We start from the raw sequence: 20,308 nt of genomic DNA, 5'->3' as shown, positions 1-20,308 counted from the left end.
AATGCTAATGTAGAGTGTATCTCCTTCATTAACTGTTAATTACTGGTCACTGCACAGTAAAAATGGAGACAATAGTTATTATTAATAATATTTACTTACATAATCATGGGGAGGAGTGGAGGTGGGTATCGGTTCAGATGTGCATGTTTTGAAGTATTTCTGAAACCAAACCAAATATTTGTTTTTAATGGGAGCCACAGATTAACTAAACCTACAACCGAAAAAGTGTTATCGCGAGGTATGACAGGATTTGGTCATCATCCTGCAATAGTTTTACTTGTTCATCCTAAATTTGAAATATGTCCATCATATCAATGCGCTTTTTAGTACTTAACAGTGTTCACGATCGTGTTTCAAAGTAACAGGACATTGGGTCCTGTAAGTTTCAGATATTTGTCTGGCCCACTGAAATTTCACAAGACCTACAGAATTAAGTTAAACAAACATTTTATATTTAACATTTCTTCTAACTGGCACTGAAATTATTAACATTATATGAAAACAAACATTAGATTTATAAACAGCAAACAAGTGCCACATGCCACAAATAACAATTCACACAAGACATTCTGAAATATTCAGTCAGACACTGGGACTGGCGGGTTGGTGATTTCTATCTGAACACTGGTGAATCTGCCAGATTTGTCAGAGTGTCCGATGCTATTCGTGAACACTGACTTAACCTCTAAGTTGAAGGTATTTAGAATGTACCAAAATATTTTGCTGATACAGCCATGTGTGCTCATTTATGCAAACTCACTCAATCAAGCATCGTGTGCCTTTTATTAAAATGGGGGATATGGCATTCAGCATGCCCGTCCATCTGCCTGTCTGCTGTCTGCTGTCCGTTGTCTGATTTCTGTTTCAGGAACATGACTCCAAAACTCAAATTAGTTTGTCTTGAAGCTGGATCTACAGATCAGTCCAGTGGTGAACTGGTGCCTTGAGATGATTTGGGGTTTATTGTTTACAGTTTAAAAAGTTTCATGTCATAAGTTGGACTTTTAGTAGAAGTGTCTTTTTCAGGAGCAGAAGTCCAAAACAGTGAATAACAGTGATTCTTGCTGTATAGAGCAGACAAGTGGTGATTTGGTCCTTTTGTATCATTTTGGATGTATAGTTTATTTATTTTTACATATTTTCATGGTAGTACTTTCTGATTAATTCCATTTTAATTAATCCAAATTATATAACAAACAAGTGACTTCTTCAAAGTCAATTAGCCCTACTTGGTTTACACGACCCCATCCCTTTGATTTGTTCCACACTGTGTGGAAACGTGTGGAAACAACCACAGGTCAGAGGGATATTTGCCCATGCTAGGTGAATATCAACTTTCTTTGCAAATATTTAGGTACAAGGGTAATTTTGCTTGTTGGGACCATAAAATTATATTGAGATATCCGAAATATCGAGACATCTGTATTGAGTTATAAGAGCTTGAATAATGATAGATCATGAAGGATTTTGCCTGGACTGAGATGTTATATTGACACAACAGAGATATTGAGTTATCCGAGTTCGACACAACAGTGCTTGACTGTATTTATGAGTGCCGGTTTGCTCACAAGGTGCTGTGACAAAATTACCCTGAATAACCCAAGATGCATGTGAGGCACAAGAAGGTTAACAGTCATAAGAGCAATCCCATCAGGTACCCATTCACTACTGGGTGAACAGAAGCAATTCATAAACAAAAATCACTTGCCTGGGGTAAGATCATGTGTGCAGCACGTTTTGTTGTGGGGCAGAACAAAGTCCTGGAGACACTCAGGAGTCAAGCTGCCAGACATGTCGTCCATCCAAGGACTGTCCACAATCAACAGTGCTTAACTTGTGATCTTGGCTCTGTGCACAGGACCACAAGACACTGATGACTTCAGTTTTAATTATTTACATTAATTTGTCTTTGAAAAAATAACATTTGTGGCAGACACTTGCCGTATGTTCTTTCTATTCATCATATGAGCAGCATAAATTGTATTATTGTAATTGAGATTGTATGTAATACAAAGAGGTTTTAGGTTCAAAATTCATTCGTCACATGTTGAAAAGACCAGAGACAAATAGCTGTGATCAAAATATGCACTTGCCCAACAGATGAGCACTTGTCAATTCTATCTTGTCTGCATATGCTGCTACTTGTGAATATTGGCTAGCTGAGCGTGCATGCGTGCGTGCGTGCACAGCTAGTAAAGAAGCAAATATGTGATGCTTATCTGGTCGCATGCACAACTGCTTTTCATGTAATACCATGTTCCCAATAGACACAACCTTGGGAGTGGGTGGAAGTCAGCCATGTTCAAGTCAGCCATGCAGTTCTCAGTGAAGCTTGGCCAGAGATGAGTTAATGTGGAGCTGGGACCATATTACTAATAACCATAGCCTAGGTCACAGCTAACAAACTAGCAGCTGTGCAGGTGAGTTTTGTTCACGATGTAAACCATTGTTATGCTTTTATAAAGCATAAACAGAAGTACAAACTGAGAGAATCACTGAGAGTATTGTCACCTAATGATACAGAAAATCTAGGCTGTAACTGGTGATTGTGGAAATTCAACTTGTTCATGTGCAGACCTTGTGTGTGTGGGAACAGTGAACACAAAGCCTGTAAAAGTACAAAGTTAATTAGAGCAATGCACGTTAGTACATGTTCCAGGACGGAAAGAGGAATGTCAAGGACATTAAACCCTGCAATAGTTATGAAATTTATGCACTGACTTCCCACCACCAGAAGACTGTCTGTGTCTGCCAGCCCCTGGTTTGTCAACTAATGTTTGTCAACCCGTGGTTTGTCAACTCTTGGTTTGTCAACCCCAGGTTTGTCAACTCCTGGTTGTCAACCCCAGGGTTTGTCAACTAATGTTTGTCAACTCCTGGTTTGTCAACTAATGTTTGTCAACTCCTGGTTTGTCAAGTCTTGGTTTGTCAACCCCAGGTTTGTCAACTCCTGGTTGTCAACTCCTGGTTTGTCAACCCCTGGTTTGTCAACTCTTGGTTTGTCAACCCCTGGTTGTCAACTCCTGGTTGTCAACCCCTGGTTTGTCAACCCCTGGTTTGTCAACTCTTGGTTTGTCAACTCCTGGTTGTCAACTCCTGGTTGTCAACCCCAGGGTTTGTCAACTAATGTTTGTCAACTCCTGGTTTGTCAACTAATGTTTGTCAACTCCTGGTTTGTCAAGTCTTGGTTTGTCAACCCCAGGTTTGTCAACTCCTGGTTGTCAACTCCTGGTTTGTCAACCCCTGGTTTGTCAACTCTTGGTTTGTCAACCCCTGGTTTATCAAACCCTGGTTTGTTTAAGTGAAGGGTCATCATGGTTATCTCTACTGGATCCACCATATGTTTGGAATCAGGCACAGAGAAACAAATAGAGAATATTGTTGCAGTTTGGGAAGTTTATTTTCCTATTTTTGTGAGTTTTATCCCTCCAGGCATGTAATGCGGGCGTAAATAGTCGACGCTTCGTCTGTCCATCCGTAATCATTTTGTTTCTGGAGCATAACCCACATGATTCGTTGAACTAGATCCTATGACTTTTTGTGATCACTGAGGTTTGCAGATCTCACCATCATTCACTGAAGAGTTGTCGAACTTGGGAGACACAACAATTCCCCATGATTCAAAAATATTCTTCAACTGATTTAGACTTTGATTAGATTATCAATCTTTCCAATTTTGATGACCCTTTGAAAACAAATCAACTGTCTACAATCAGCATAGTCTTTGACAGCATGCACATCATTAAATACTAGACATTGTGACTTGCCTGTGTGTAAGTTTACATTTCGTGTAATGTCAGTCATCGATGAAATGGCTGACATTCGATATTTCGACTATTGTGCCATACCTCTTGAACCTCCCAAAGGAAGTGTCCTACAGCTCCTACAGATCCGAATAACTGGGCTCATCTCTTACAACTTCCTTGACTAGACATTAACCTACTTCTGCGACAGTCCTCCATATGTCGCTAGCTACTAGGCCAATGCAGACGACATTACAAGTGTCATGGGATCACTTACAAACACAGTTGAATCCCAACATTGACTTTAATATGATTGTTGGCGCCTTTAAAAAATGCTCATCAGCCATGACTCCCATCCATGGACCAGTTTTGTTAAATCCAACCTGTCAGTTCACAGATCTCACCTTGCAATATGACTTCACTATTGCTTACATATCTGAAAAATTCACTTCTTGATACAATGCATATGCTTGCCAGGATTGGTGCTGTCTTGAAATAGATCTCAGGATGATCTGATATCAACGTTCTGCTTTCAAGAGTGAGATCTATTGCACTTTTACATCTACTTGTCAATGAAGACATCTCCACTCTCTGCCCTAAAAGGGAACAACACTTCCTTCCTACTTGAGAATGGATAACCGGTGCACATGGATGTTGTGATTTGTAGAACAAGAATCTCTTCGACACAGATGCCCAGGGCAGTATGTTTCGATGAATCCTGAACTGTGGGAATTGACTTAAGCTGAAAAGAAGACAACCCAAATCAGCTGATAGACACAAACTTGACTCAGCTATGAGAGCTGATTCCAGTAAGGAGTGAATATCAGAGTCTTTGCCCGACTGGGATCTTCCAACCTCATCCCGATCACAGATTCCCTGGAAAGATCTTTGGTATATGCTCACAACTGGACACATTATCAAAGGAGTGCCATTCTATGTTTGTTGCTCAGACTCGACGATACCCATGTGCTGATCCTTTACTATGGCAGGTCCATCAGTACCTTCTGTAGTGGCTTGACAGATTGAACATTTGTGAAGGAGTTTTCTTTATGTTTATTACCTATTCGTAGATGCACGCTTTTCTTCATGATCATCTGGTGGCAGGGCATTAGTTTTTTTGAAGATCAGTCCTTTCATATAATCAAAGTGGAGTTCAAGTCAGTCATCCTAGACGTCTACAATCTATGTTAGACCAGACATCTCGTACAACAGACAGCTTGGCCGTTGTATGCCACATGCTTGTGTCTCTGATCCCGAACATACTATATCTGGGCACTTCTTTCAAGACACTCTTCCTAGTAGGACTTGCTATTGCTGCTCATATTTTGGTATGTATGAAAGGCCAGTCTTGTACGATGATGATGATGATGATGATGATGATGCACTGGTGATTGACACTCACATTCATTGACCTCTACTCTAATAAGCAATCACGTCAGTGATGTATGAACACCGAATTCAAGTGGATTTTGATGTATTCAGCACTTACATTGCTGGACATATCCTTGATAAAGCGGGCTGTCCAGATTAGAGTCGCAAGTACTGGGGCTTTCTGGAAATCAGGGTGAGTTGAGGATATTTGATTAGCCTCACATTCGGGCCTACCAACGAAAGCAGAAAAACATGGAAAAGCCCACATTAATTGTGGAAAAGCAACATGAACGTAATACTGTTTTGGATTTCTTTGGTAAGGTTGACATTTGTCCTTTGACAAACCACATTTGCTTTAGGGTGCCCACTCAATGAGAATATTTGTGCTGTGTAGTAAGGGTTTTTTTGAAAGAAGCAACCCATCATGAGTGAGTTATGCAGTCAGTCAGGAGATCGTGCTCATAGCCGGCGATCATCATCATCATCATCATCATCATCATCATCATCATCACTGATCGTTATCCACCCACAAACGCTGCAGCCCACCGTCCATCCGTGGAATAGGTACAAGACGTAAGTTAGGATAAGTTTAAAAATTTTGAAAATTTTAACTATGAACTGTGCATTTATAATGCTTATCCTGTCTTACACTATGGATTCCTGCCTAAATAAACCTGCTATACAGATTACAACTATTGTCTCCACAAAGAGAACGACTACATAAGGGGATCACATGATCAGAGGACAAGCAGCATACTTCGCACTAGAATCACAGGAGATACAAGGTTGTCCAGATATAGGAGCAGCAGGGGTGTTTGGGCAAGAGGTCCAGAAAGGCCCAAATCTACAGTTACAGTTCGTATCCACTTATCTGTTGAATGAAGCATTGCCGTCGGCCAGTGTAGTTTTTGTGTTGAGCTTCAGTCAGTTGTGGTATGCTTTCAATTTTCACTATCTGTGCAGCTGTTGTGACTGTGTGTGATGAGAGACAAGTAAAAGCTCATTGTTTTCATAGCCTCACAATTAATGTTGCATGTATATTACATGTTGGTGTGTTGGGTCTCCACCCTCTCATGTGGTTGCTTTTTTTTGTGTTTCCTTGATTTTTCTGTTATTTGGGGGCTGTACTTATTTCCCACAGGCAGATCACTACTGATGCTTGCAGACATGAGTATCACCAATTTTGGTTGTCATTTTGGATCATAAGTTGTCATCCAGTTTTTCTCTGTTTGCGTTTCTATATTTGGAGAGTATATGTGTTCAGAAACTAGGCATTAGTCTGGAGGTCAACAGAATCTTGGGAGGCAGAGTGTGCAATAATCTTGCAGTGTGATAGAGCTATCCAGGTCTAGTAGATGGTTCATGTTGTCCAATACTGGATGTCGCACCGTGTTCACTTGATGCATCATGTTCACAGCTATTAAACATTCATATCAAAGGCAACCCATCATTGATGTTAGTGGTACAAGAATGAAATTTGACAATATGTCACTCGTATTGTACAGAATCTGGTATTCTTGTGTGATATTGCCAAGCAACACACAGAACAACTGACAACAACATACCAACAGATCATTCTGGTTTTTCCTCTCAATCATCCGATTTAAAGCTCATCAAACATTTGAATTAGTTTGATGGATGTGTGTCTGACAGACCAAGCAAGTGACCATTTCCAAGATTCAAGTCTTGCCTCATTACCTCCACGAATAAGAGATGTCAGCAGCCCTTGACTCTCAAGTTTGGCACTCGCAATCCTCCCTTCAAATGACCTTGACCTTTGACATGTCATGCCAGCAACTAGTGTCAATGATGGCAGCATGTTATATGTGAACCATTAACTGGTTTAAATTATATATGTTCTGCACAGTTAAAGAAAACTCATGTTCTTGGACACTCTGGCTGATGAGTAAAACCACAGCAGCTTCATGGAAAACATACAATTATCATACTGCATGCAGTTGTGGATTAGATGAGTGTAAACTTTACTTGGTGAAGATGTTTTATGGTTCAGGCTGTCACTGGAAAAGGTGTAATTGATAGCTGTCTCAATGGCAGATATTGAACGAGACTGGTATGGATAGAGTAGAAAATAGTTACCCACTTACTTCGTGCGTGGTGACTAGCACGAGCTTCACTTTTGTTTGCATGTTCATTGTTGAAATTTTAGTTTCTCAGTAGATTTCTAGTTAATGTCATGTTTATTTGCTTGCATGTTGGCTTAATTGTTACGTAATTTTGTTTTGTTTCTGCAACAGCCCAACACATGTCCCCAAAAATGCCTTTGTAGTATGATAGATCATTATGTATTTTACTATATGCGGATTAGGAAATATCTTCTGGTGGTGAGGGGAATTAAGAAATACAGTGCGCTCTACCACCATGTATAGTGTAATAACGCATACTTTCGCCCTGAACTATTATAGTTAAAGCAGAAGGACACTTTCGTCCGAGTGCTTTAACGTTATGATAGTTTAGGGCAAAAGTTTGCTTCATTTACACTACACTTTGTGGTAGAGCAAACTGTTTTTCTTTTCTAAGATGCCAAATTTAATACTTTTTAAGGATAATTTTGATTAATTTCAGGCAGAAAAATAAGGACGGTGTTGGTGACCTAAATTAAGAATCCTTGCACAGGGCTAACTGATGTGCTGGTCATTTGACGTGTCTGCCCCCTATGTTAAGAGGAACGCTATTAGAAAAACAAATGATAAACGGTTTTGTCAGGGTTTGTGTTCAGATTAAATATCTTCGCTAAACTATTTAGTTACATCTCTGATTAATGCAAACAACATGGGACAATACGCAAGTCGCATTTTTGTTTTTAGGTGAGCACACTCACATGAAGCTGACAAGTCAAACGACATTCCATGATTGCATTGTGGGAATGTAAACATTGCCATTGTTACTGTGTCACTGTAAGATTATGAGACGAACTGTGAGACATTTTATCCATCCGAAAACATAAACGTAATGTTTCCACTAGTGATGTTACCTGTGTGACACAACTGCAAACCAAGAAATGGGAAGCAGTGGAGAAGTTTACTGTTGGAGGGTGTACGAGGCAATGACAACTGACATGTATCATGACGTCGATTTCATTGTGAGGTAATGCAAAAAGTGTTCGATTACAAGGGGGCAGACTAGAATGGCACAGCAACGCCAACACATTGTGACATAAAGCAAAAAGTGCACATTATCGTCTGATAATTGTCAGCATGTTTGATATTTCAGAGATTTTGATGGGAGCCAGAGTCAGATGGCCTCTGTACTGAGGATACAGTGTATGGAGATAAGAAGGATGACTAGGGATCTGCTAGATGTTGTTATAGGTTACAGTTAATTATGAGGTGCCTGGACCCAATACAGATGGAGATATTCCAAATATTCCGGAGGACTAATTCATGATAATATGTGGATGGAAGGCCACATGGATGACAAACTCAAAGTAAAGTATAAATTATAATTTGATGAGTACGAATTCAAATTCAGACTGACAGAACCAACTATTGGATGACTAGGGGACACAGCAGTGTGTATGTTTATATCATTGTATTTTCTTGAATACAACCTTAGTGGTAAAACCCCATATTTCCCCAGACACTATGTGATAACGCATTTATCTAGCTGAATGTTTTCACTAAATCAAAACAAAACAACACGCATCTAATCGACTTGCTGCCATGTTGACACCAGCTGATCGTTTGACCTCAGTGCACCGCACATTACTGAAGGCTTGTCGATGCAGGCTTTTCTCACTTCGCATCGTCACTGAGGCATAGCGGGGTGATATGACTTTTGTAGCGGGAGTACACGACTTTTATAGTCCTGCTCGTGGATCGTGATGGATGTACATGGTATTTTATCAGAGTCAATAGACCAATCAAAACTCGACATTCTTACATTAGGCTAGACTTTCTGTACACAACACAACTAGATGTTCTCTGGCAAGCGATAGAAACACAGTCATTGACTGAAGTGGCAAAAATATTGTAACCGTGCTCAGTCGTTCTTATCTCAATCCAACCAAATGTGACATTGGTCAAGGCCATTGTCTAGGTATGATTAGAGTATGAATATTTTTCTGGCGAAGGTGAATTGATCTTCAGTAACACATGCTTGTCATAATGGGTGACTCACAGGATTGGATGGTCAGGCTTGATGACTTGGTTGACACGTCATTGTATCCCAGTTGTGTAAATTGATGCTCATGCTGTTGATAACTTGATTATTTACCAATCACCTCCATGAACCTGAAATATTGCTGAGGGTGGCAAAAACCTAAACAATTCAATTCATATCATATAGGTTATATGCTGACCAATAATGAGCGCTCACCAGTTTCAATTTCAGGTTAGACATGAGGCTCCAGGCCCTCGGTGGGTCAAGTGAGATTCACTCTCTTTCTCACTCATAACATCTGTAGGTAGTCCATTGTCAACTAGAAACTATCACTCAGGGACTCAGTGAACAGTCACACCTGTCAGGTTTATCCACAACCAGGAGAGAGAACTCAAATTCCGCTCATTTGCTTCCAACACTTAGCATTTTACTAGTGCTTCAATGATTTGCTGCCACCGACAATACTGCAAATAATACCACAACAATTCTCAGCTGCAATATCACAGACAGTTATAAATTGTATAAATATTCTTTCAGTAGTTTACTATGTCATTCTTGTAAACGTTTTTGAGATCCTAGCAGTCATCTTGACCAGTCACACAGCCCTTGATGCTGAACATACTGCATTGCCAAGCTGTTGCACAAGTATTTCCAAAGGTTTCCATACATTCACTATTATCTTGCATCTTGCAGCTGCACCTCTGGGTGTACATGTTCTTATATCTTATGTATAATATAGATGTTGCTCAACTGTTTCTTCATCTTCTTATTCATTCTGTGGTATGTATGAGTGGCAGTTTGCAACTCCCATGACCATTTCTTGACGTTTATATCTATCCCGTAGGAACTACACGACTAGTTCTACATGTTTCTGTCTAGCCTGTAGGATCTCACTGCCTGACAACTAGTTCAACATGTTTCTACATATCCTATAGGATCTAGCTGCCTGACAACTAGTTCAACATGTTTCTATCTATCCTGTAGGATCTAGCTGCCTGAAACTAGTTCTACATGTTTCTGTATATCCTGTATTACATTTTTGTAACCATGTATGGCTGGCACCTAATGGGAAATTAATAATAGATGTATTATACCAGAAGATGTTTGCAGATGTGATGCGCCTCCTGTTATGACCTATAATGACATAGGTGGTCTGTTATCACCTGTAACAGCATAGTAGTGTCAGTGTCACCGAGTTCTCTGTCTTCACTGGCTCTTTGCCCGATAATGGGCATTTCTTTTTATCTTGATTATTGAGTGCAGAGAGTAACCCTTGGCAACCACTGTAGGGAAGGTTGGAAAGCAGTAGTGAAACATGACTTGGTGTGACAGAGCTATACTTGCCATGTCTATATGAATGTTCAAAATTTCATACACTAGATATAACACGCGTCACACATAAATGATGCTGTCTGATTGGCTGAGCTCTTTTCTGTTGTTTTCAATGTACCCCACTTACAAGTGAGGTACATTTCAGTGTACCCCGCTGCCCGTGGCAACTCATTTGGTACTTCGTGGTAGTAATTCTCTATTTCGAATAACATTGACTTATGTATAATGTAGGAAATTATCGATGTTTTGCGAGGGCAAATCGAGAGAAGAGAGAAATCTAAGTCTGTTTTTTTTTGTAAGCAAAATTTAGCAATGGCTACAAAAAGATTTGTACCTGTGTTTCAAACAATTCAGTGTTAACATTCCCTCAAATGTGTGGGCATGTACATTTCATAAAATGTGAAAATCATTTTCATTAATATTATCAGTTTTACTTATAATGTTGAATTAAATCGCTCTTTACTGACCTGTTCATGTTAAAGTGAGTAGTCCCAGTGTATTGAATATTGTACATCACAGAAACTAAAGCACATGTTGCAGTAATGGCTACGTGTGATCCTCCAACACTTGTGTAAAGGCTAAATGTAGATACTGAAGTTAGTTTCATGAAAAAATATCTGAACCATTTGTAATTTGATTCTAAAATGTATGGGGAATTCAGTTATGCATATGTGGCAGCTGACTATGAAAAATATGTGATGTAATTGGCGTCTCAATACCAGCATTTGTGAAACATTTTGTGATCACTGTCCAATATGGCGGAAAGCGCACTTCGGCGTTCATGTGAGTGTACTCATTACAAAAAATGAAGCAAAGAACAATTGTGAATTGTGATTTTGACTTTTGTCCAAAATGGCAACATTTACGATGAAGCATATTTTGAAAGGTTATTTTAAGAAGTTTATCCAAGTCTGAGAAAATAGTGGATGATATCACTTTACAGGAAATTTCCCATAGAATTCAAAACTATTCAGTGTATTTGTGTGCCTGATATATATAGAGTTTTTTTGAATTCAGAGTGCAGGTTGAAAAGGAAGGGAATACATGTCCTTGTGGCACCCAAGGGGCTAAGGTGCATGGTAAGATAAATACGTTGTTCACTGGTCCCTCATGGCCCATGGGTTGATGTACCCTTGATATTTGTTTATGTTCCCGTGACTGTTTACATCACATGACTCCTTATGACACTACTGGTGGTTGTGACATGACTTCTAAGAAGACTAACAGGTTGTCATATAATTCCTGACAACATTGACGTAGTTTGTCGCATGACTCCTGACATCACTGACAGAGTCTATCACATGACTTATCACTGCTGGTAGAACGTCCAGGTAATCCACAACTATTTGTGGTGAAATCTCAATATCATGCACCTAACTTACACATCTAGGCCTACATTTTCGAAGTTCTCTTAGTGCTAAGATAGTCCTAAGTGCCATACATTAACATTGACTTATGACAGTCTTATTACTAACTAGGCCCTGGTTGCTCTAACAGCATGTGGTCTCTTCTTGTTTAAAATAGTGATAATGACAACAAAATAATGATCATTAGTTAAACAACGTTTTATTCGGGTATCCAAAATTATGAGACAAAACATCAGAGTTGTCGATTTCATATGACTGTGCGAAGTTTGTTTTTGTTATTACATTTTATGTTAGGAAGCAATTCATCAAGTTAAGTCAAATAGGTGTCTGAGGTAAAGTGTTTGTTGAATTGACATGATGCACAAATTACCATCATCTGATGAAGCCTGTAAATGATTTGTGTGATGAACCCACATTGGATGAAGAAAATTTTATCATATGAATTGTTTGTTAATATAAATGTGCAAGAGAATGCATATTTTCCTGTCAGTTTATTTGTAGATGTTAGTTCCTCATGAAACACTGCGAGATAGATGTGCAGGTGGTTGAACATGTGAGGTTGAGGTGACCCAGTATGCAAATACCAACAAGCTGTTTTGCCACATACAATAACCTTCAACTGACAGTACACATGAGTAGCATGGTGTTTGTTCCTCTAGAGAAACTAAAACCACCACGGGACTTAGCCCAGACATGTCATGTAAAAACTATCTCTTGTTCATTGTATATATTGGATCTGCATGATCAACACAGGTATGGTTACATTTCCAAACGTGTAAGAGAATCACATGGAAACTAGTGGGTGGACGATGTTGCCAGTGGTGATTGGTTCTAAATCAAATGGCTGTAGATGCAGCAGATTACAAGCAGTTATGTAATTGTACTGCATCAGGGATAGCTGGGCTGCCTATTTTGTCTTGTTTTTTTTACGATTGTGTTAATTTGGGGCATGCAGCAAGAAGTCAAATGAAATGTTTCATTTTAACGCTTCCTCTGTGGAAACCTCTCACGGGACAAGGACAAGGTTTTTGGACAGGGGATCACCTTGTACACAGTTATGTGCTGTTGAAATTTGTTGATTCAAACTGGTAGCTGTGTCGTTTTGACCTGGACTGTGTATACACATAAGGAAGTGTTTTTCAACTTTGTTGAAGTTGGTTATCTAGGGACGTAGTCATCAAATTGATCACAAAATGAGACATGGTGCAACTTCTGTTTCTTTTCAGTTTGCTTCTGATAATTAGATGTTTCATGTTCACATGCCTTCTAAAGCCAGGATTTATTTACATCTCAATCCCAGAACTGACTGGATAGGTTTGACTCCAGGAGAATATGCCTTGTAAAGCCAGGATTTATTTACATCTCAATCCCAGAACTGACTGGATAGGTTTGACTCCAGGAGAATATGCCTTGTAAAGCCAGGATTTATTTACATCTCAATACCAGAACTGACAGGTTAGGTTTGACTCCAGGAGAATATGCCTTGTAAAGCCAGGATTTATTTACATCTCAATCCCAGAACTGACAGGTTTGGTCTGACTTCAGCTGAATATGCCTTGTAAAGCCACGATCTTAACCCGAGAACTGACTGGTTGGTTCTGACTTCATATGAATATGAATATATCTGCATTTGTCGCATGTATCTATAATTTAAAAGGATTCAGAATAATGACTATAAAAACTTCATTCAAGAATCAATGTTTCAATGTAGCTGTGTCGTTTTGACCTGGACTGTGTATACACATAAGGAAGTGTTTTTCAACTTTGTTGAAGTTGGTTATCTAGGGACGTAGTCATCAAATTGATCACAAAATGAGACATGGTGCAACTTCTGTTTCTTTTCAGTTTGCTTCTGATAATTAGATGTTTCATGTTCACATGCCTTCTAAAGCCAGGATTTATTTACATCTCAATCCCAGAACTGACTGGATAGGTTTGACTCCAGGAGAATATGCCTTGTAAAGCCAGGATTTATTTACATCTCAATACCAGAACTGACAGGTTAGGTTTGACTCCAGGAGAATATGCCTTGTAAAGCCAGGATTTATTTACATCTCAATCCCAGAACTGACAGGTTAGGTTTGACTCCAGGAGAATATGCCTTGTAAAGCCAGGATTTATTTACATCTCAATCCCAGAACTGACAGGTTTGGTCTGACTTCAGCTGAATATGCCTTGTAAAGCCACGATCTTAACCCGAGAACTGACTGGTTGGTTCTGACTTCATATGAATATGAATATATCTGCATTTGTCGCATGTATCTATAATTTAAAAGGATTCAGAATAATGACTATAAAAACTTCATTCAAGAATCAATGTTTACTGCAAGATTTTGTAAATTGAAGCACTTTGATTTGTTGTGAGAGTCCCACACAGCTGGGATGTTGTGGATTAGTAACGGCACTTTACATAGAATTTTGATGAAACATGGTAGGTCACTGTGACCTGCTGTGAGTTTTTGTTAACTGCTTGTTTGAAAACTGAAACATCATAAAATGATAAACTTTGAAAAGATTATATATTTCACATAACAAATTCACTGTATTTCCATAGTCTGTTATAGAAGGAAGGAAATGTTTTGCACGTTTCATGTGGAATGCGGAAGTGAATTCGTATATATGAAAATGTTTTACTAGTTTTACTATGTTATCTTCTAGAGATACTACGTGGGATTGTTTTTGTTTTGGTCATTTATAAGTACGTACAGCTGAAGCAAAGATTACTTAATAAGGACATTAAAGAGATTATTTTGATGCTATATATCAAGGGGGCGTGTCCTCGTTTGCCGGTTCGTCACGTGATGTCAACAAACACAATGTATTCCTCCGCACACATTTCTCCGCCCACATTTCCATAATAGCTCTTTAATACACAAACATACTGAACAACCAGCAAATAAAACTCTCCAAAACAATTGAAACCAATCGAGTAGAAACTGTCACGCATTTCAAACGTCCAGTTCCTGTCGGCTGATTAAGGCGGAGACACCCATGTTTTGATGGACCAGCCTGTTGCACGTGAGGTCGAGGTGACCTTGTCACTGCAGGATAACATGACCTGTGCAGTGTGTTCCCGACAAACTCAACTGTAGGAATTTGTTGTTGCACCAGCAGTGCAGGCCTGGTGCACTGCACACTACACAGTCAGGTGCACCAGCAGTGGTGGCCACTAGGCCGAAAAAGATAACATAAACATGAAGATTTATGAGTTTACAAATAAGAAAACACTTTCTTGACATAGCGTTATGATTTCTAAATTTCTATCAAGCTGGTTAAAAAGTATTCAGAATTTCTTGAGCTCGTCACAACATCTATGTGACATCAAAAGCAGCATTCAACAAATGAGTAAAAACACAAGTGTCATGTTTTCAGATGGATTTGAAAATTAAATGCATAATACGTTGATTGCCTAATTGTTCATGAGCACTTTGCGAAGTGAGCACTGTGTCCAAATTTCATCAGGTATTTTCATGTGTAAGGTTCTCCTACGCTGAAGTGCACAGAATGCGGAAGTAAAACACCCAATGCATTCGTAAAGTCAGTATAATGTATTGTGCACCTCTTCCTACTTCGTAATGTAATACCTTTACCCTGCAGGGACAAGCATGTATTTCTTACCATCTCGTGGTAACACTTTGTACATTTGTACTTTGTAGTTTCATTGACTAAGGTTGTTAAAGGTTTCAGTTGTAGTGCATGTCAAACAGCGAAGGCTGATCACGTGATGTAAACAATGTATTCATACACGCATTTAGTGTGAGTTGGCGTTTGTTGTGGTTTTTTCGGCTGTGGTGTTTTGAAAACTTGTACAGTTGAATTTTCTTTTTTAACAAGACATGCCTGTGTATAATGTGAGCATGCTTAAGGTTAAGAAAAGGAATGAAATTTGTCACGAATATAGAGGAACACATGTTTTTAGGTCAAGTCACCTTGACATTGATTATGCCTGTTGGGTTCATGTTTATCTCGTACTTTTAATTCATGTAATATTTCCTTGCACTGTGTGAGGTCAGTGTAGTCTGACATGACATAACACAGGACAGCAACTGATGATGTCATGGAAACGGGACATTTTACATTTATCCTTTATCAAGGGTTCTTCCCTAGTACATAGTACATTGACTTTGGTATGTCAGTAATCCTTGTCTTTTAATCTGATAATTCTTCTGGGAATCAGGCATTGTCACATGCTCTTGTATCCTGTGAAAGGTTTTGAAAGTCCTGTGTTAGGTGTACTTGCACACATAGGGTTGACTGGGGGACTTCATGTTGTGGGAGTGTGGTTTACCTGTACAGGTAGGGTTGACTGATGCGCTTCATGGTGGCAGGTGTGAGGTTTACCTGTACAGGTAGGGTTGACTGATGTGCTTCGTGGTGGCAGTTGTGTGGTTTACCAGTAAAGATAGGGTTGACTGATATGCTTCGTGGTAGCAAGTGTGTGGTTTATCTAGGTAGGTGAGTGAGTGAGTGAGTAATTTTAGTTTTACGCTGCACTCAGCAATATTCCAGCCATATGGCAGCGGTCTGTAAATAATCGAGTCTGGACCAGATAATCCAGTGATCAACAACATGAGCATCGATCTGCAAAATTGGGAACCGATGACATGTGTCAACCAAGTCAGCAAGCCTGACCACCCGATCCCATTAGTCGCCTCTTACGACAAGCATAGTCTCCTTTAATGGCAAGCATGAGTTGCTGAAGGCCTATTCCACCCCGGGACCTTCATGGGTCTTATCTAGGTAGGGTTCCTAGGAAGGGTACCTATACAGGTAGGGTTGATTGATGAGACAACAGTAGCAGGTATGTGTTTACCTACACAGGGTTGAGTGTTGTGCTTAGTTGTGGTGATTGTGTGGATTACCTATGTAGGTAGGGTTGATTGCTGTGCAAAGTTGTTTTATGCATGTGATTACCTATACAGGTAGTGTTGATTGTTTTGAATAGTTGTAGCAGGTGTCTGTTTACCTGTGCAGGTAGGGTTGACTGATGTGAAAAGTTATGGTAAGTGTCTATTATACCAACACAGGTGGGGTTGAGTGATATGCAAAGTTGTGGCAAGTGTCTATTATAACAACACAGGTGGGGTTGAGTGATGTTCAAAGTTGTGGCAAGTGTCTATTATACCAACACAGGTGGGGTTGAGTGATGTGCAAAGTTGTGGCAAGTGTCTATTATGCCAACACAGGTTGGGTTGATTGATGTGAATAGTTGTGGCAAGAGTGCGGTTTGCCAACACAGGTAGGGTTGATTGATGTGCTTAGCTGTTGTAAGCGTTGGATTACCTGCACAGGTAATGTTGATTGATGTGCAAAGTTGTGGCAATTAAGTGGATTACCTACATAGGTAGGGTTGATTTGTGTGCACAGGTAGGGTTTATTGATGAAACAGAAGTAGCAGGTATGCGTTTACTCAGGTAGGGTTGATTGATGTGCATAGTTATGGCAGGTGTCTATTTTACCTATGTAGATGGGGTTGACTGATGGGTATATTTGTGGCAAGTGTACGTTTTACCTATATACTAATAATATAGGGTTGTTTGATATCGTCCTGCTGGCAGACATGTGGTTTATCCACACAGGTAAGGTTCACTGAAGTTATTTTTCCTATAATGCCTAATAACCAAGATGAACACCTGGTAAAACTGAAACAATAGCCTGCCCTAATTACTGAAAATCTGTTGCCTTATGCTCCAAATTTTATAAAAGGAAACGGCAGTTTTGAGAAAAATCAATAACGTGTACACAATACAAAATGTATGCCTTTAATGATATTATACAACAGGTGTATATCAATATCAATATATTGATTAACCGGCCGGCATGGGCGTTGAGGCATAAAACTTCCTTACTTTATCGCTTTTTTGTTTTGTACCAACACAGCTGTTGCAGAAATGGGTTAAATGGGTTGGTTCAGTTTCTGTAGATACTGAGTATAATAATGTCATTAAACTGACATGACAAGATTACCACAAGTGCCACGAGCACAGACTGATGGGCTTGTGAAAGAGATGGAAGCCAATGAACAGCCATTGCTGCCCTTCTGAAACAGTCCAGCAAAAACCGGTGGTTTATTTAGGAATACTGATCTTGGTGAGCTTTTGCTCCGTCCGCAGTTCCTTTATATTGTTGGCTGGTACATATTGATTAAATATGATCACCTCGTACAGCAGTAGCATGGTAGGTCGCAGTGACTTTCCTCCTAGTGAACTGAATGGCCTACTTATGGCAATGTCAATCATATATAAACACCTCCACACTACTGCATGTATCAAGCTGTGGCAGTGATGTTGTGGCAGCAATGCTGTATTGGAAGTAAGTCATGGTAGATGTGTTCGTCGCTGGTCCTAGCCTGCTGCACAGAGAGTGTACAACAAACACAAGAGGCTTGTACTAGAGGGATACGTTATTGATTTGGACTACATAAGCCTTCGTTGTGAATAAGGTATGACGTTCTACAAGTTGAATACTTTGTTCATTCTGTATGGGTATGTTATTTTTCAGGTTTTCTGCTTTTAATCTTGTTATAGTCATGTTTGTGTTTTTTTTTTCAACACAGATGTTTTGTGCGTGTTGCTAATGTTAATAATAGCTCAGCTTGGTCAGTCTGAGTAGCAGTATGATGACAAGCTATAGGTTGTGCTCTGTGCAGTTAAGGGGCCATGTGAGGTCGTCGCGACCTAACCTGCATAGATAGTATCCTGCACACTGCCCCAGTATATGTGGAATAGCAGTGAGTTGCTTGCACTGGATTGAATGCACTGTGTAAGTGATGTTTCCTGGACGGAACCTGTTGTTATTATTCCGATCAAGTAGGTGCGACCATGTTGACATGTCAAAGTAGGAAATGTTCACAAACTGTTCTTGTGCTTTGTTAGGATTGTTAATGTAGATTAGTGTTTCACATGCAATCTGTGCTTAAGTAGTTTAATTCTGGTGGACTTTGGCGCGTTTGGTGGTTTAAAATCGGCACCTGCAGAAACACGTGGGGTCACGATGACCTGATCGTGACCGAATTATATGCGTCTTGTATGCGCACTTCTCCTGTTGTAGTCGACCCTGTATGTTGCAAGTAATGAATGTAGGATTATGTAATGAAATAGAATTAAATATTTATTACTTTTGGGAGTGGATTAGTTAATACAAATCTTCCTGGGAGCAGGTAGTAATCAGAAAACATATTGGAGTCTTCTTTTGGGTACCATGTGGTTTGTCATGTGACCATGTCATGCTGCGGGTGGAAACATCCCATGGTTGTTTGCATTGTCACCCTTCATCTGTACTGTACATCAGTGAGTTGTATTTCATAACCTACTGTTAAGTTAAACAGGTGTCTTGTGACCTTGATCACATGACCTTGTGACGTAGGATGTAAACAGTGTATTCATCCGCGTGCATTAGCATGCTCGTGTACGACCATGTTGGTTAATCCATGTTTAATACTGGAAAAACTGGTCGACGCATTTGAATGCTTAAACAGCCGAAGTAATCATGCGTTTGTTTAAATATTTTCAAAACTGCCTTGCACAGGAAACAAGCTTTTGACATGCACTTGAGATAAGCTTATATGTAGCAGGTTTCGATGACCCAACCCATCACCGGCACAGCCTTTTATCTGATTCTCATGTCACATGAAAATATTACGCTATGTTTGCCCAGTGTTGGAGAAGTGTGAGTCAGACTTAGCTTTGCTGGTCGAGTCGTTGATACTTCTTTGCTCATACCTGCCACTTGTATACCGGGCCACAGAAAGTGAATGCTCTGGACAACTACAACCAACAAAAGAATGAGAACAAGTGAAAGTAAAGTAATTGCTGTGATTTCAGTTGAAGTTGACAATGTCTGATGTCTCAATGGGTAAATGTGTGTCACATGTTGTCATTAGCTTCTCCAAATGCTATGTAGTAGTTCATATCATAACATACAAATTGCCATTGTGTAAAACAGAACTTCCATATTCTCCAAAGTCATCCTTTGAAAAATTAGGAGTTGTAGATGAAAGTATAATGCATGGTGAAGGCTGTATTTTCAAATTTGGAATAAATTAACAAAGCTGTAAATAAAGAGTAAATTTATGCAAAAAGCATTTACTTTTGTTATGTTAAATGCATACATATTCATATATATACATTCATACATATTCAGATTCTATGGGATGAGTAAAGGTGGAATAAATGGTAGAGATATAGATATATAGAAGATGTTAAGGTGGGCTAGGAGTGTGAAGTTATTTTTCAAGTGGATCAGGAACATTGTTTCATAGCCACACACACACCTAACCCCACCCCACCCTCCCACTCCCCAAATCCCCCACCTGTCAAGACTGAAGAAGATTAAAAAACAGAGTTTAATGGTTGGGGGTAGCAGACTTCAGTGGGG

The 20,308-nt window shown here is 39.5% G+C and overlaps 1 protein-coding gene across 3 annotated transcripts in view; it reads left to right on the top strand.

The window, feature by feature from the left end:
- The window catches only part of LOC137293891 (estrogen receptor-like), a 136,572-nt gene that overhangs the window by 14,281 nt on the left and 101,983 nt on the right, over positions 1-20,308 (top strand). The window contains exon 1 of one of the 3 annotated variants that reach the window (XM_067824685.1): positions 18,186-18,374. The exons of the other annotated variants lie outside the window; for them this stretch is intronic. The gene's annotated coding sequence lies outside the window, so the exon portion shown is untranslated. Of the gene's footprint in view, positions 1-18,185; positions 18,375-20,308 lie in introns of those variants that run through there. 3 annotated transcript variants of the gene reach the window in all.

This window comes from Haliotis asinina, chromosome 8 (genome assembly GCF_037392515.1).
Source record: "Haliotis asinina isolate JCU_RB_2024 chromosome 8, JCU_Hal_asi_v2, whole genome shotgun sequence".
Lineage (NCBI taxonomy): Eukaryota > Metazoa > Mollusca > Gastropoda > Lepetellida > Haliotidae > Haliotis > Haliotis asinina.
The sequence above is the reverse complement of the archived record's forward strand: the minus strand, read 5'-3'. Positions and strand labels throughout refer to the sequence as shown.